At 46.9% G+C, this 16,377-nt stretch overlaps 1 non-coding gene across 1 annotated transcript; it reads right to left on the reverse strand.

Moving 5' to 3' along the window:
• Nucleotides 1-227: 227 nt before the first annotated feature.
• Nucleotides 228-360, reverse strand: LOC126016537 (small nucleolar RNA SNORA51). Its single transcript, XR_007498332.1, has one exon. It is a non-coding gene; the product is annotated as a small nucleolar RNA SNORA51 (small nucleolar RNA).
• Between the last annotated feature and the right edge of the window lie 16,017 nt (nucleotides 361-16,377).

Here is a 16,377-nt window from a genome sequence, read left to right on the forward strand (position 1 = left end):
GGTTTCATGAGCCAGGACAGTGTGTCAGGTCAGAGTAGGCAAATTATATGGGTGGGGAAACAATGAATGAATAAATAAAATGGGATCAAGATGCAGGGGCTGGAGCAGTTGCACAAGCGGTAAGGCATCTGCCTTCCACACGATAGCCCTAGGACGGACCGAGGTTCGCCCCCCCCCCCCACTCCACCCCTGTGTCCCATATGGTCCCCCCAAGCCAGGAGCGATTTTTTTCCCTGCCCATTCACAATACAGACCAGGCAAAGGGCCTGGGTTGAGGTGTATATGGGGCGCATTTACTGTACCTCCTCTTTCTATACAGTCAGTGTAAAGAACACAGCCTGTGGTAAGCATTGGGATGCCTATCTTTTCTTTTCTTTTCTTTTCTTTTTTTATATATATATATGTATTATAAATAAATATATAAATGCAACATTCCCATCATCAGCAATTTTGAGCACATAGCCAGGAGTAACCCCTAGCTGTCACTGGGTGTGGCCCAAAAAACAAAACAAACAAACAATGAGGCAGGTTGAGAAAATTTTTTCAGCTACCCACAGTTGCCAGTCACCAGTTACTCTTGAGCCAAGGACCTTATCTTGCCAACTCATGTCCTCTCAAGTGCCTTCCCTGACCCATAGGCACATAAAGCTACCTCCCTTCTCTCTGCAGAAAGATGCTACAGATACTCCATTCTTCAGGAAAGTGCCCCAATAGCTCAGGGGTATCTGTGATGAAGCCTGGCCCCTGAGTGCCCTCTGAGGAAATCAGATAATAGAGGCCTGTCTGGCTCTTCAGAAGCTAAGCCGCTTTGGAAGATGGCTAGAAAGTGGACAATATTTTTAAACACAGGAATGTGCTGAATAATTAAGCAAAAACTTTTGTTTTCATGGAGAAATTTCCTCCAAATGCTGCATCAAGCAGGGTACTAAATTTGCCACAGGCAGTTACTGGCAAGAGAGAGAAGCTGTTTCTTCCAGCCCAGGGAAAGGGAATTCATATCAGACCCCCAGGCTATGCCTTCCATTCAAACACAGCCCACTGGTCCCAATAGTAACATCATGAAACTCAGACAAGGTCTCCGAAGGTCATGATAGCATCTGTACTCCCGATGGAAATAGCAAACACTCTTCCCCATCTAGCTTTCCTGTGGATCATATCATTTGGAGCAACATCCTCACCCCCATTTTACAGAAAAACACATTGACTATGAGAGAGGTTAAGAAAGTGCTAAACATTTCACATCAGGGGGAAAAGGGAAGTCACTTTCTAAAATGCTGTATTTAGAGGCCAGCATATAGGTTGGTAATTCAAATTGGTCTCTCTTGGTTGATTATAAGTTTCATCCCCAAAATATATTCAAATCAAATGCTTGATGGAGGGGCTAAAGCAGGAGTACAGTAGGGAGGCCACCTGCTTTGCACATGACAAACCCAAGTTCAAACCCCAGCATCTCATAAAGTCTCCAAAATCTGCCAGGAGTGATCTCTCGGGGCCAGGTTTAACCCAGGCATGAATGGGTGTGGCCCCAAAACAAAATAGACCAAAACATATCAAATGCCTAATTGTCCATTTGTACTCTCTTCTCTGCCAACCTCAGTGCAACTCATTCTTTAATACCCTTCCCAAGCCTCCCCTCCTCCTCAAATCCTTTTCTGAGTTCACCACCCCTCTTATCTCTTCCCTTCTTCAACTTCTTCCAATAGCCACTTGCTAGGATGTATGTTCTCTGCAGCTTTCATCGCATCGCATCGCTGGCCGCTGCTAAGATGTATATATTGTAAATTAATTCTTCCCTGCCAGTATATTTTCTTATTCTTTTCTTTCTTGGATATTTAATTGTCATGTAACATTATATTAGTTTCAGTTGTGCTCCTAGAAAGATAGGACATGTGTATATTTTATGAAAGGATTACCCCAAAAAGCCTAGCTAATAGCCATCTGTTGTGTATGTAAACATTTTATGGGATTATTATGTTACAGACCCTACCCTGATTGATGATTGTGCCCTACCCTAGGGTGTGACCTGGCATTCTGCCCCCACCCTAGGGTGGTACCTGATTCTGCTCCCAACATTGGGTGGTACCTGATCCCACCATTGGGTGGTACCTGATTCTGGGGGATAAAAACAAGGGTCTGTGGAAGGCGACGGGTTTTTTGGCTGGAACTGATGCTGAGGCTTTGGGCTTCAGTCTTGTCCACCGAATAGAGCTGATATTTCCACAAGCCTGACTGTCTGCAAGCTGTTTACCCACCACTTCACCTCAGAACCGCTGGCTGAACAGGGTGTCAGATGCGTGCTCCGAGCTGGAGGGGAAAGACCTCATCCTCCATCCCTCCATCAGTCAACCCCATCAGGGGCTGACTTGCAACAGCCATCATCTCATAGAATTAGCTGTTTTTATTTTGATGAGGCCTAAACTCAGTCTTCTTGGGACCAGCGACAGAGTACAAAGGTGAAGGTCCTGGCCTAGCATTTGGCTATAGAAACACTAGTTTGAATTGCAACACCATATATGTTCCTCTGAGCACTGCCAGTAGTAGCCTCTGAATACCAAGCCAACTGTAGGCACCCCCCCCCCAAAAAAAAGGCAAAACAAGAACAATCTAGTCTCTTGGACAATGTCCAACAGCAATAACAAAAAAAAAAAAAAACCCTGAGAGTTTGCCACTGACTGAGTTTTCTAAGGGCCTGGGTAATGGGCTAAAACAGCCTGATGGGTAGATTGTAGGGGAGTAGGGTGTAGGGTAGTGGTGGGGGATTTTTGTACTTAGGGAGTTAGCATGGTGTGGTAACATGAAACCCCTATATCAATCATATAAGCATCTACACTATTGTAAACCAAAGTTGCCTTAACTTTTTTGTTTGTTTTTCGTTTTGGGGCCACCTCTAGTGATGCTCAGGGGTTACTCCTGGCTATGCGCTCAGAAATTGCTCTTGGCTTGGGGGACCATATGGGACACCGGGGAATCAAACTGTAGTCCATCCTAGGCTAGGGAGGGCAAGGCAGACGCCTTACCGCTTGTGCCACCACTCCAGCCCAATGTTGCCTTACTTAAAAAATTTAGGGCCCGGAGAGATAGCACAGCGGTGTTTGCCTTGCAAGCAGTCGATCCAGGACCAAAGGTGGTTGGTTCGAATCCCGGTGTCCCATATGGTCCCCCGAGCCTGCCAGGAGCTATTTCTGAGCAGACAGCCAGGAGTAACCCCTGAGCACCGCTGGGTGTAGTACAGATTCAATTCCCAAAAATTTATATGATCCCCAGCCCTATCAGGAGTGATCCCTGAGTGCAAAGCCAGGAGAAAAACTTGAACATTGCAAGTTGTGGCCTAAAAAATATATGTATATTAATTATATATTACATATTAATTTTATTATATATATTAGGGGATGAGTACTTTCTTCACAATCTGTGAAGCTGGCTTGAATTCTAGCATCACACACACAAACACACACTCACACACACAAAACATATATTGAAAAAACATACAACTATTTTTTTAGCTGCTTCCCAACACACAATGCAGTCTTGTTGACTCTTATCCCCACACTGATGCTACAGCTCATGATTTATTTATTTTACACTGCCAGCTTCAGAGCCCCTTCACCTGTTTATCTCTTGGATAAACAGATCCCAGGCCTTGAAGGTGAGGACTCTCTGCTGTCCCTCTCTTGTATCTGTCGCGGGATACAGCAGGCACAGTTCTTGATAAATATTTGTTGAGAATGAGGATCAATGGAGAGAGAGATGAATGGACTGAATGATGAATGACAGTGTTGAATAGGCACTGAATGAGCGAGAACAAATGAAGCAATACAGTTTTTAAAAGACATCTTATCGAGGTAATATGGGTTTATAACATAAGCTTCAGGTCTTTGACAATAAACTGATGAATTAAAATGATTCCAAATAGTTTCCTTAAAGATATAGCAGTCATTTACAGCAGAGAGAGCACAAACATTTCTAGTATTTAGGCCACTTAGCTTTTTTCAGAGGATGCTCATTTCTGAAGATGATAAAATAGCAGCATAGAGGAAAGAAATGAGATTAGTTTCTGTCTCCTGGTCAGGAAGAGAATGCTGAACTCAGGGTGCTGCTGGAGACACCCCATGCACAGTTCTCCCTGGTTGGGTCCCTCTTGCAACCATGAGGGATGGACCAGAAGTGAGGACTCTCAGGACATCTGACTATCACTTCCCTGGATGGTTCTAGGTCCCCGGGTGAGAGACAAAAGATGAATAAAGAAAAAATTATATAAATAATAATACAGCTACTTCCTTTTTCTTATCCCAAATTCCAAGTGTGACTGGCAGATTCTTAACTGCAAAACTGCTTTCTTAAGTGCTAATGGGAGCACTGTGTGTGTGCGCACACATATGCACATAGTCACGTACACACACAAACACGTGCCCAGACATGTGTGATTCTTTCCCTGCTTGTAACAAATTTTAGCATTAAAAATGACTTGAGTTACAATTATTTACCAGTATGATAATTCTCTCAAAGCAACTCTAGACTTGAAGTCATTTTCTGTACCAGCACCACTCCCGGTAGAGTAATTGGCTGCAATTAGCACTGACTTTGTCATTCCTCTTTGAATCCAGCTCCAGCATCCGTAAAACGTGAAACGTGCAGCTCTTTCTCTCCTTCCCACCAGGGACTCTGACTTTTGCAAATCTCACCCTGTATTTCAAAAGGGGAAAGGAGAGGGAAGTTTTGTATAGCATATCTTAGAGACACCCAGCTGGAGTAGGGGCTGCCATGACTGAACCCAGAATTCCCAAAATTGCAACATGAGAGGGGGCAGGAGTGGTGGTGCAACAGTAGGGTATTTGCCTTGCACACGGCTGACCTAAGACAGACTGCGGTTTGATCCCCCAGCATGCCATATGGTCCCCCAAGCCAGGAGCAATTTCTGAGCACATAGCCAGGAGTAACCCCTGAGCATTACCGGAGTGGCCCCAAAATAATACAACATGGGCCCGGAGAGATAGCACAGCGGCGTTTGCATTGCAAGCAGCCGATCCAGGACCAAAGGTGGTTGGTTCGAATCCCGGTGTCCCATATGGTCCCCCGTGCCTGCCAGGAGCTATTTCTGAGCAGACAGCCAGGAGTAACCCCTGAGCACCGCCAGGTGTGACCCAAAAACAAAATAAATAAATAAATAAATAAATAAATAAATAAATAAATAAATAAATAAATAAATAATGCAACATAAGAGGTTCTTTTTTAACCTTTTAGGATATCAGGAGTAAAACTTCTTCTCATAAGACATTAGGAAAACTATACTCCTGCCCAACCCATGTCTTTTGGGCTGGCTGTTCCGAGGAAGGACGCATTCTAAAAGAAAGCTATTTGGAAGAGAATCATCTAAAGACTAAAGCAAACATATGAAAACAGCACATGGATAAGCTGATCCCTAGAAAACACAGAGACCCATAGATCTTATCTTCCAAGGCAGTCCCATAGCTGAACCCTGTTCCAACCATTCCCAACCCCCTTCTCCTTCCCTCTAGGTCCTCCCCCAGCACCATGGAGTTGCTTTTAGGAGAAATATGAATGTCCAGAGTGCCTTTTGGGTCTATCCAACCTCCTGCTTCCATTCTTCCTCTCCAAACCCACCCTTCAGTCCCATAACTCCTGCTCAAACCTCTTCATCTTCCCCTTTGCTAACAACTCCCACAATCACCAAGTCATGGAGGCCCTTTCCAACTAGTTATAGCAGTAGGTTAATGATCTTCTCTTTACTAATTACTACTGTAGACATTGGGATCAACTTCCTAGGAGCAAGAAGGATGAGTACTATAGGGTCAGGAGACCAGCAAGCTCCTTATCTCCTTCATGTAACTGGAAGATGTGATCTGAGATGGAAAGGTCTGGGGTTACGGTCCCCCAGCTATGTGATTAATGCTACTTTGCAAACATCATCCAATGATGAAAAGTTCTTGGTGATTCCCACATCAGAGGCCTCAGGGATAAGGGCTGGTATGTCTCACTCCAGTGCAGTTCCTTTGACTATACAAGAATTAGTTTGAGAGGGCAAGTTGTTAAGGCCATACCCAATGGGTTTTCAGAGATTATTCTTGGCTCTGTCTTCAGAGTGCGTGGGGGACCATAATATGGTGCAGGAAAAAGAATCAGGGTTGGCCACATGCAAGACAAGTGCCTTAACACCTGCTCTATTTCTCCTAAATAGGAGAGAATTGCTGAAGAAGTCAAACCTTGTATCCTTGACCTTTCCCTAGCACTGGGACTCTGCTCTTTTTCTCTTGGGCTTATCTTTTTGTAGCCTTGACCTGCATTTCCTCTCATGCTAGAAGAGCTCAGGATTTATCTCTTAGACGCCTTTCAGAAGAACAACTCAGGGTTCCTACTCAGCCTTAAAGGTGTGAATGCTGAAGGACAGGCTGGGCAGGAATCTGTCTTCAGTGCCTGAGTGTTCTCTTGGGCAAGTGGGACACTGGAGTCCACTACTTCCAATCCTGGCTGCATCTTTGCTGGCCAGGGGCCCCAAGCCTGTGTCTTAGTCTCATTGCCTTAGTTTCTTTAGAGGTGCCCTAGAGGTCAGAGGCACCAAGATTTCAGGGTCATGGCAGAGGAGGATGTAGTTATGGATGTAATTATTTAGAAGGTGCTCAGCAAGAGCCAATTCATTGCTTCTCTGTGGAGAACAGAACTGACCTCTTAAAATCAGTCAGCTGAAGAGACAGTGCAGTAGGCAGGGTGCTTGCCTTGCATGTGACCAGCCCAGGTTCGATCCCTTATACCCCATATGTTCCCAAGCCCCACTAGGAATAATTTTAGAGCACTGACAGGCATGGCCTCAGAACAAAACAAAAACAAAATAATGAAAATGAAATCCATCAGTTTAGGGATAGATGCAAGGACAGCAGTTAGGATACAGGCAATACCTATGTTCAATAACCAGGGACCATATGTCCTCTTGAGACTAGGTAGCTCTTCAAAGGGCCTGAATAGCATTGAATCCTTAGTCACTAGCATGGAAACACATCTGGGCTCAGCTCAGCTGATGAAACACTTCTGGGGAGTGTCCCTAGAGCCCCTTGAGCACCCTCTTAGGAGTCAACTTCCTACCTTTCCCACTACAAAATAAATAGATAAATGATCAGCCATCTTGTGTTAATCTCTCAAACCCTGAGTTTCAATTTTGCCTTGAGTGGTTTTCTGAAACAAGACTGGGAACACAAAGTCACAGCCAGTGTTCCCCGGACCCAAATGGCGAGCCACAGACAAGGTTCCCACTGAGCCTGGATCTCTCTGGATTCAGAATTGCTGCTGAAACCTGAAATCCTGAGGCCCACTGCACGCCCCCTGGCACCCCTGTCTGTTTCCCTCCCTTCTCCCTTCCATCAAACACTTCAAAGAGACGCCCGAAGAAGAGAATGGAATTCTCTGCACACTCGTTTTCATGAGAGGAAATCAGAGTATTTCTTTAGAAGGAGGGGGTCCCCCAGTTCCTCCACACCCATCGCATTGGCAGGGAGGATCTGAGCTCAAAGGCGGGTTTGGGGGCTTGTGGAATTCAGATGTGACTCTGCGGAGCTGCAGTGGCCCCTACCAGAAAGAAGAGGGTTGGGGTACAAGGGCTGGGGTCACAGGAAAGTGACAACTAAGGGAGAGAGACCGCCTCCTCCTCTTAGGGATGGAGGAAGGGGGTAAGGGGCTGGGAAGGGACAGGAAAGGAGACAAAGCACCAGAAAGCGCCTTATTATTATTTTTTTTTCTCTTTAAAGCTCAGAAAACAAACACTCCAACTGTTTCTCCTGACGGGAAATGTTCATCTGCCGAAGGCATTATTAGGAGGGGAGATAAGGAAACGGGGAGATAGGAAATAATTATTTTGTATCTGTCTTTATAAATGAAAATGAAGGGCATTAACTTAAATAGGATTTAGATTTTTTTCAGGGACAGAAGGGAATGAATTAGGAAATATTCTGATAACAACGGAAATGTTTATGAAAAAGGTCAGGGGGCTCTTGAAACTGACAAGACCTCCTGGGCCAGATAAAAACCTACTTTGCTGCCAAGGAGACCAAGAGGTTCTGAACCATGGGCCTGCCAGCTCATGCCTATCACTGGAATCGGGGCAGGGGAAAGGTGGGAGAGTGGGTGACGCCACTAGCCCTGCTGAGGAGCTGGAGACCTACCTCAACAGGTGAGCCAGATTCCCCTGGCACCTCTCCCTACATACTCCTCACCCCTCAGCTCAAGATAGGAGCGTAAACAACTGACCCTTCTTCACAGAGCTCCTGCTACAACACTCTGTTCCCTGACCCGGACATTGAAAAGCACTGAGGCCCACAATATCCACCTCTAGTTGCCTGAGTCTGAATTCTAGCTCTACCCCTTTCTAGTCACTGATCTTGGATAAATGATTCCCTTATCTAAACTTCAGCTTTCCCAGCAGGTCCTGGAAAACCCTCAGTGAATTATTCTCCTGGGCTGGAGAGATGAAGTGAGATCCCAGGAGAAAGGTCTTCCAATAATGGTCAATCCCGAAGCACTTGGTTAACCTGAGAAAACACAGCAGTTGGTCCTGCTTCCATCTCAGCCACCCCTTTCTGGGCCCTGGGAGGCTATTAAAGTCTAGGGAGTAGGGTTCTTGGTCCACCTACAGCTCAGTTGCTTGACCTTGAACTCTCTCACTTTCCTCCCACTTCTGCCCTTTGCCACAACACCGCTATTACTATTCACAGACCCCAGGAGAGAGAGTCGATGACTCTGTTTCAGAAGGACGGGGGATTCTGGCAACTCATCTTCTAAGGGGAGCAGCCTAACTGACTTTCCGGCCTCTAGTTCCATCCAGCAATAGTTCACTTGCTTTCCAGGGCAGACTCCACACCAGGCTCTTTTGCCAGGTCGCCATTCTCAGCATTTCCATGGTAAGTCTTAGGGCTTCCTTCTTGAACTAGTTGAGAGCTTTGCTGACAGAATCAAATAACAAGCTAATATCCACCCTGTCTGAGCCCCTGACCATGCATAGCAATGTCATAAGGGCTGTGGGTAAGAGCCTCAGCCAGCTTAATTGCCTCTGTGAGTGAGATCACCCAGGAATTTCTCCACTGGATACCATGAGGAGGACTCAGTGTCATGTCACCATAATCCTCAGCCAACGGCTCACATTGGCACCACTGAGGGCACATACTGAGCCAGATCTCCTCTCTGCCTTTAGCTTCTGCTGGCTCTGGGAGAAAGGGGCTTATGTCTGCCCATGGGTGCATCACTTTCTCTGAGTTCCAAAGAGAACAGATTAGTCAACACGATTAGCCCTGGGGTTCCCAGAAACAGAGACATATGGGGACAGGGCCGAAGTCCCCAGCACAATCAGTCCTGAATAGCCATTTTGCATAAGGTCCCAGGCCTTCATTTAGTCCTCACTGTACTTGGGAATAAAGCAAAAACTAAGAGAACAGGTCAAAGCCAGAGCTGCAGTACAAGGAGGGTGTTTTTGCCTCGTGCTCAGCTGACCTAGGTTTGAACCCCAGCCTTGTACCAGCCAACGTGGGTTCAATGCCTAGCATCCCATATGATCCTCTGAACATCACCAGGAGTAATTCCTGAATCCAAAGCCAGAAGTGACTCCTGAGCATTTCTGGACGTGGCCCAAAAACAATAACCAAAACCAAAAAGAGAAAAAAAAAAGAGTGAACAAGTTGAACAGATTGGAGGTGTTTTGGGGAAGAGAAATGTTGGACAAAGTATTTGGGCTCAGAGACGAGAACTGACTCAAAAGAAAATCTGAGTCCAGAATGGGAGGGCAGATTACAACTGTGACTGTGATGATGAGGATGATGACAACAATGAAGATCCTGCTGCTGCTGCTGCTGCAGATGCTGGGAGCAATAATAATAGTGCCACCTTGGAAAGAGGAGGGTGGGTGCTTTAGGACCAGGGCAGCCTGGCTGCCAACTCACTTCCTCTGAGTCCCAGATTCCTCTTTGACTTTCCTGGATTTCCTCATCATATTCCAAGTCCACAGAAAAAGGCCAACACATCAACAGGACCGGATTGGTTCCCATCAGCTCACCCTGCCTTCAACTTCACTCAGAACATCACAATTCACAAAGCGTGAGCTGATTCTATTCTTCCTGTAATCCCATGGCCAGCCGTGATGAGGTCCCTTTCTTAGACATGGGAACACTGAGACTCAGGCAAAGCGAGTGACTTACTCAAGGTCAGTCAATCATAAGAGTCCTGCAACCATCCTCATCCTTAATGTGAGGTCAGTCCCAGACATTAGGTTCTAAACCTGGGGTGCTGGAATAAGGAATGCAGAGCCCAAGGAAAACCACTGTTCCCAAATCCAAGAGACTCACCAGAAGAGGATGACAGGCCCCTGTTGCCGATTCTGAGCTGGATCAGAACATGCTTATTCTGGGCCATTTGCAGTCTTGGGGATGCGGCAATGTCACACTGCAAAGTATTTCAAAGGCGCCAGAATCCAGGGCTGCTACAGCTGGGTGGATAGTGGAGGGAAGGGGTGACAACGCTGCCCATGAATGATGCATAGAGGGTGCTGCGCTTCCTTCCAGCAAGTTCTGAACATTCATTTCTGCTTTGATTTTCTTTTCGGGCTGGGCCCTTCTCTACAGTCCCGGGTCCTGAGGCCTTTGCTGTGGGAACCAGAGGGCGGCCTTCTAAATTGACTGTTCTTGAGAGTGAAGAGAAGGGGGTGGTGGAGGTAGGGGCACCTGAGAGAAGAGGAAAGAGAAGTGGAGGGGATAGGATGAGGGAAGATGAAAGAGGGAGATGAGAGAAGGAAGATCTTTCACCGGCCCACTCTTCTGCAGTCTGCCAGGGACCCCGAGAACTTGGGTAGGTTTTGTTCTAGGAGTTCTTCCTGCTCTTCTCACTGTAGGAGGGGGTCATAGTCTGAACTTTATTCTCTCCAAGAACTAGGAGTGATGGAGGGCCAGGCCGATGCCAGAAAGCAGATCAGCACCCCTCAATTGCATACAGGGTGAGGACAAGAGAAACACAGGTCCCCTCTTCTGGGGTACGCAAGCCCTCTAAGCCCAGCCCAGAGAGATGATTACTAACACAAAAGCAGCAGCAAGTATTGAGGGACAAAAGCTACTTTCATCCCCCCAAGCTAATCTGTAAACAAATGAAACTCCCAGATCCCATTGTTGGGTTTCACCCAAACAGCAAATGGCATGAACATAACCCAGCCACTTCAATGCTCACTCAGCCTGGGAATGCTACTAGGTTGTGGTACGGTCGCAGGGTCAGAGGTCAAAGCTGAAAGTTCAAACCCCAGGAAGACAGCTTTGACCATCAGAGCTAACACTGCTTCCAGGCGAACCCTTCTTTATATCAGTAGGTAGCTTGGCTACTTCCCACCACTTTGTTTTCTCCCGGGCAGCCAGCCGAAGCAGCTACATCTGATTTTAATGAGACGTAATAATATTCTCTCAGTTCTGCGAGCTGCAGACTGAGCCCACCAAGGGAACCCTCACCAACACCCCCCCCCAAATGATAAGACTTGTCAAAATAGGATAATTTTGTTCCTTATTATAAATGAAAAGCAGATATGATTTAAGTGTCATCCTCTGGGCGTGCGAGCCGGATTCCCATAAATCAATCATCCCAAATAAACTCTTAGGAGTGATTTTGTTACAAATATGCTGGAAACAATTTCTTTAAACAAAGCCTGCAAGCAGGGCTGCCTCTTGCCACATCAAAATGGCTTCAGACATGCATTGTTGGACTGCTGGGGTGTTCTTTGCTTAAAGGAAGTTATTTGTGGGCTTGTGCCTGGTAGTTGCAGACAGTACTGCCTGCCTTTTGGAAACTTCCAGTTTACTCTTGTTAGGGCTTATGTGAGACAATTATGGGGCACAAGGATCTATGGAGGGGGCCAAGGGTCAAGCTGGAAGCATTAGCCTTTGCCAATGTGACACTTAGCATTTCCCAAATGGGTGCCATTGTATGGAAGAGGAGTAAATTCCCAGTACCAAGTTACCAAGCCTGGGTAGGATTCTTGGATGTGTTGCCTACTCACCTCACCGTGAGTCTGGGGCAAATCTCTCTCCATTAACAATGGGTGTATGAGCCAGAGGGATAGTACAGAGGTGAGGTAAGCATTTGCTTTGCCTGTTGGATCCCTGTCATCCATATGGTTCCCTGAGTTCAGAAGTGATTCCTCAGTGCAGAGCCAGGAGCAAATGTCTGAGCACCAGCAGGTGTGGCCTAAAAAAAAAAAAATGAATCTGAACTGGGCAGCCCATATAGTCTCCAAAGCCCACTGAAGTGATTTCTGAATGTAGAGCCAAGTCACCACATATCACTGCTGTACCCCCTTAAAAATATAAAAACAATAAAAGGAGTGTGGAATGGAGAGTTCAAGTGATCAAATACATGTCCAGTATGTGGGGGGCCCCAAGTTTGACTCTTTCTACTTCAAAATCCCCCTACACTGTTAAACTTACACTGCTAACCCCACCAAAAGGCCAGGCTGTCCAATAGAATGTTCTGAGGGAGGAAGAGAGATAGCTCAATGGGCAGTACATGCTTTGCCTGCAGGAGACCCAGCTCACTCCTCAAGCACCATGGGGAATGACTTTTCCCACACAGAGACTGCAAGAGTTTCGTAGGATGTGGGCTCCCCAAAAAAGATATTTTCAACGCTTATTTTAAATGAAAAGAAAATATGAGTTAGTTATCCCCTAGGCCTATGAGCTAGATTTCTGTAAAGGAAACATCCCAAATAAAGATGGGAGCTTCAGAAAGCAGAAAGGGAGCCTCAGTGGTTTCCCCAGAAACCCGTGTCTATCTCTCTCCCACCTCTCTCCCCTCACCTGGGTGGGCCTTTCTTCCAGGCCACATTTTGTAGGGATTCCATCTGCCTGCATCTTAACAAGCTTGTACCTCAGTCGAGATAGAGTCTGAAAAGTTTAATATCATGTCAAATGAGAGAGCCAATATAACTTGACATTATTAATCTGATGTCAAGGGTTTTTTTTCTCCCAAGTGCTTAGGGAAAAAACATTGGGTCCCATTAAGTGTAGCTCCTTGCACTGAGAAATATTAAGTGACTTTTCCATAGTGACGAGCGGGAACAAGGAGTTTTTCTTCATCAGCGATGACAACGCTGAGGGTTGACGGAGAGACTGAGGGGGACCAGGTCCATCAGAAAAGCTTTTAGGGTTTCATGGGATCACCTGGAAATGGGGCTGTGTGTGGAGGTAGAAGCTGCATTATTCAAAGACTCCAACCTAGCTACCTGGTCAAGTCAACATATGCCAGGCCACTTGTCCCTAAGGATTGAGCCCCTTCTGGGGACAATTTGGGCTGGACTTAGAAACCACACCAGGGAAGGAAGTGGGGCTCCTCTTCTTGCCCTTATACAGCTTGTACATGGTGTCCAAAATCCTGGGGAGAGGGAGGGAGGGAGAGAGAGAGAGAGAGAGAGAGAGAGAGAGAGAGAGAGAGAGAGAGAGAGAGAGAGAGACAGAGAGAGAGAGAGACAGAGAGAGAGAGAGAGACAGAGAGACAGAGAGAGAGAGAGAGAGAGAGAGAGAGAGAGAGAGAGAGAGAGAGAGAGGACGCTGAGTGTGAGGTGTGTGAGTGCTGACAGCTGCTTCTGGCCTTTGCTCGCCCTGGGCTTCTGGGAAGGAGCTTGTCGGGAACTGCGGGGTCTGTTTCCCTTGGCCCTGATCCAGGGTGCCTCCCTGCACGTGGCTGTCTGCACTTGCCTCCCTTCCCAGGAAGAGGCCAGGCTTGAAAACTGGCATCCATGACTCACATCTGAGTTGGGAGCTGCTCAGCACCGCTATTGCTTGGCTTTTCAGGAACGTGCAGCTGCAGCTGCTGAAAGGCGGCCCCCAAGGCTCAGACAGGCCTTCCAGGAGCCTTGCAAGGCTGCCCTGGCCCACCCAGGATGATTACATCGCTCTGGCCCAATACAGCTAGGAAGGCTGTAGGGAGAGAGAGGCCCATTCCTATCCCAGAGAAGGGAGTGTTGGGAGATTGGTCTCACTCCACCATCTCCCCACTGTACCATGTGGCCCTCACCCTCCAATCTCCCCCACCTTCACGGTGGGGTGTCCTTTGAGTCTTTTTAGGAAATGCACCTGTGTTTTTATTCTCAGGGGGCCCAGCCCACCCAGCCCTGGAAGAGTGGTCTGTGCTTATTTATATAAGGCTACAGTGTTTTTGTTGATGTGCAGGAGATCAAAAAGAAGACAAGGAAGCAAACCGAAGAATCTGGAGTCTGATGTTTCAGGCCACACTTCCCCTCCCTTTTGTGCCCCTCTTCCCCTGACACCATCTGGGGAATCTGACCCCTAGGGCTGGCAGATGGAGGATAGCTTATGCTTCTGAAATTTCACCCAGCCCTGGGGAGACCCCAGGGAAAAAGCTCATGACCTCTCCTGGGCACTCCCATTCCAATCTCAGCTGCCAGCAGAAGGGATGATAAAGCCTGACTTGGACTTTTTCCCTCCCACATGGAAGCCCAATATTGGTCGGGACAAAGGAGGTTGAGGAAGAAATGTAAGTTGTAGGACAGACATCCCGTTCCCAATGATCTCAGGACAAAGGAGTCTAGTGAAAGGGTTTTTCCTCAGACGTTAGGAAGAATCTTCTGACTCAAGATGGCAACTAGAACCAGAGAGATAGGGATGAGATAAGGTACTTGTCTTACAGACTTTGTTTCAATCCTTGATACCACATAGGGTGCCCTGAACACTGTTGGGAAAATATCATGAATACAAAGCCAGAAAGAAATCCTGAGTACAGCTGAGTCAAGATGGCAGCCTCTCTGAGTGTGATGGGTGGGCATGAGTGCCCTCACACGAGATGCCAACCATAGTCCAATTTATCAAAACAGGATGCACCATGGGCGTGTCCAGGCTCTTGGAGGAAAGGGAGATGAAAGGATGGGGTTTAATGGGTCCAGAGCATGAGCTCAGGCCCTGAAAAAAAATCCTCAAACTGGGCGATGGGGGGTCATCACACTGCAGTGAATGTGCACCTTGTCTCTGAATCACACCCTCAAACTGGCACCATGTTTGTGATGCTTTTTTACCACAATCTTCTCTATGAAGCACTGACATCAAACTACACGGGGCCGGGCGGTGGCGCTGGAGGTAAGGTGCCTGCCTTACCTGCGCTAGCCTAGGAGACGGACCGCGGTTCGATCCCCCGGCGTCCCATATGGTCCCCCAAGCCAGGAGCGACTTCTGAGCGCATAGCCAGGAGTAACCCCTGAGCGTTACCGGGTGTGGCCCAAAAACCAAAAAAAAAAACTACACAGCTGCGAAGTAACCAGTCTGTTACGAACTTACAGCTAAGCTTTGGCCACCAAAATCAACTGTCAACTTTGAAGCCTAGTCTATGTAGAGGAAAAGCAAATAGTGTTCACTATAGAGGTAAGGATATTACCAAGGTGCTCTAGGTGTCCTACAAAACCTGGGATTCCAAGAAAGTCTGGGGGTGGTGTTAGGGTGGTTGGGATAAGCCCAGACCACCCATGGCTGAGAATTCAGTGCCCCAGACCCAGGCAAATGGCAGAACTGGTTTGCCACTGGCTCTCACTGAAACTCAACCTTCCTTCACCTTCGTGCTTTAATGTCTTAATCAGTGGCAGATAAGAGGAACTGATCCATGCAAAGGACAGAAGGCTCGCCAAGATGTGCAGGGCTCACATCCCTCTCTGAGGCTGCCCCGCCCCACTAAAGAGAAAGACAGGGGAGACAGAAAAAGAAAGAGAAAAAGGCGAGAAAGATTTTGTACCCTTAAGCCTCCACTGCTGCAGTTCAAAAGACCAATCTTTACTGAAAATAAATTTAAAGGAGAATTTTTGATGTATATTATGGTCTCTGGTGAGAGACAGGAACGCTGCCGGCGGTATATGGAGTTATGCAAAGCCAAAGTGGGATTACTTAAAAGTGTCTGTAGTGCTTTGATTAACGGGTGTGTATTTTATTTTTTATATGACACAATCACAGGCCTACATTGATAATATCTTGCTAGTATTATTTGACACTTGAAGCTTCTTGCTCCTCTTACTTGCAAGTGGGCTTTGTTCGGTCTGGGGCAAGGGGCAAAGGATCAAGATGATTCCCAAAAGGGATAAGACACTGGAGCCATGTTCATTCTTGACTCTTTTTTTTTTTTTTTTTTCAAATATCATGTTAAAAAGCCCTAGGATCTAGTCTAGAAAGTCAGACACAGGGAGCTCAGACTTGTGGTTCAAGACATTGCCCAGTTGCCTGGGTACTAAGAATTCCAAACCCCATCTGGGGCTCCTCACCTCTGTTCCTAAGACCCCTCCTACCTACATCCTCAGAGCAAGGGTCAATGCCAAGCTGAAGCGCCATACTGTTCTGTCTTTGGCTTTGAGGGGCAGCC

This window comes from Suncus etruscus, chromosome 8 (assembly GCF_024139225.1).
Source record: "Suncus etruscus isolate mSunEtr1 chromosome 8, mSunEtr1.pri.cur, whole genome shotgun sequence".
In the NCBI taxonomy this organism is placed as follows: Eukaryota; Metazoa; Chordata; class Mammalia; order Eulipotyphla; family Soricidae; genus Suncus; species Suncus etruscus.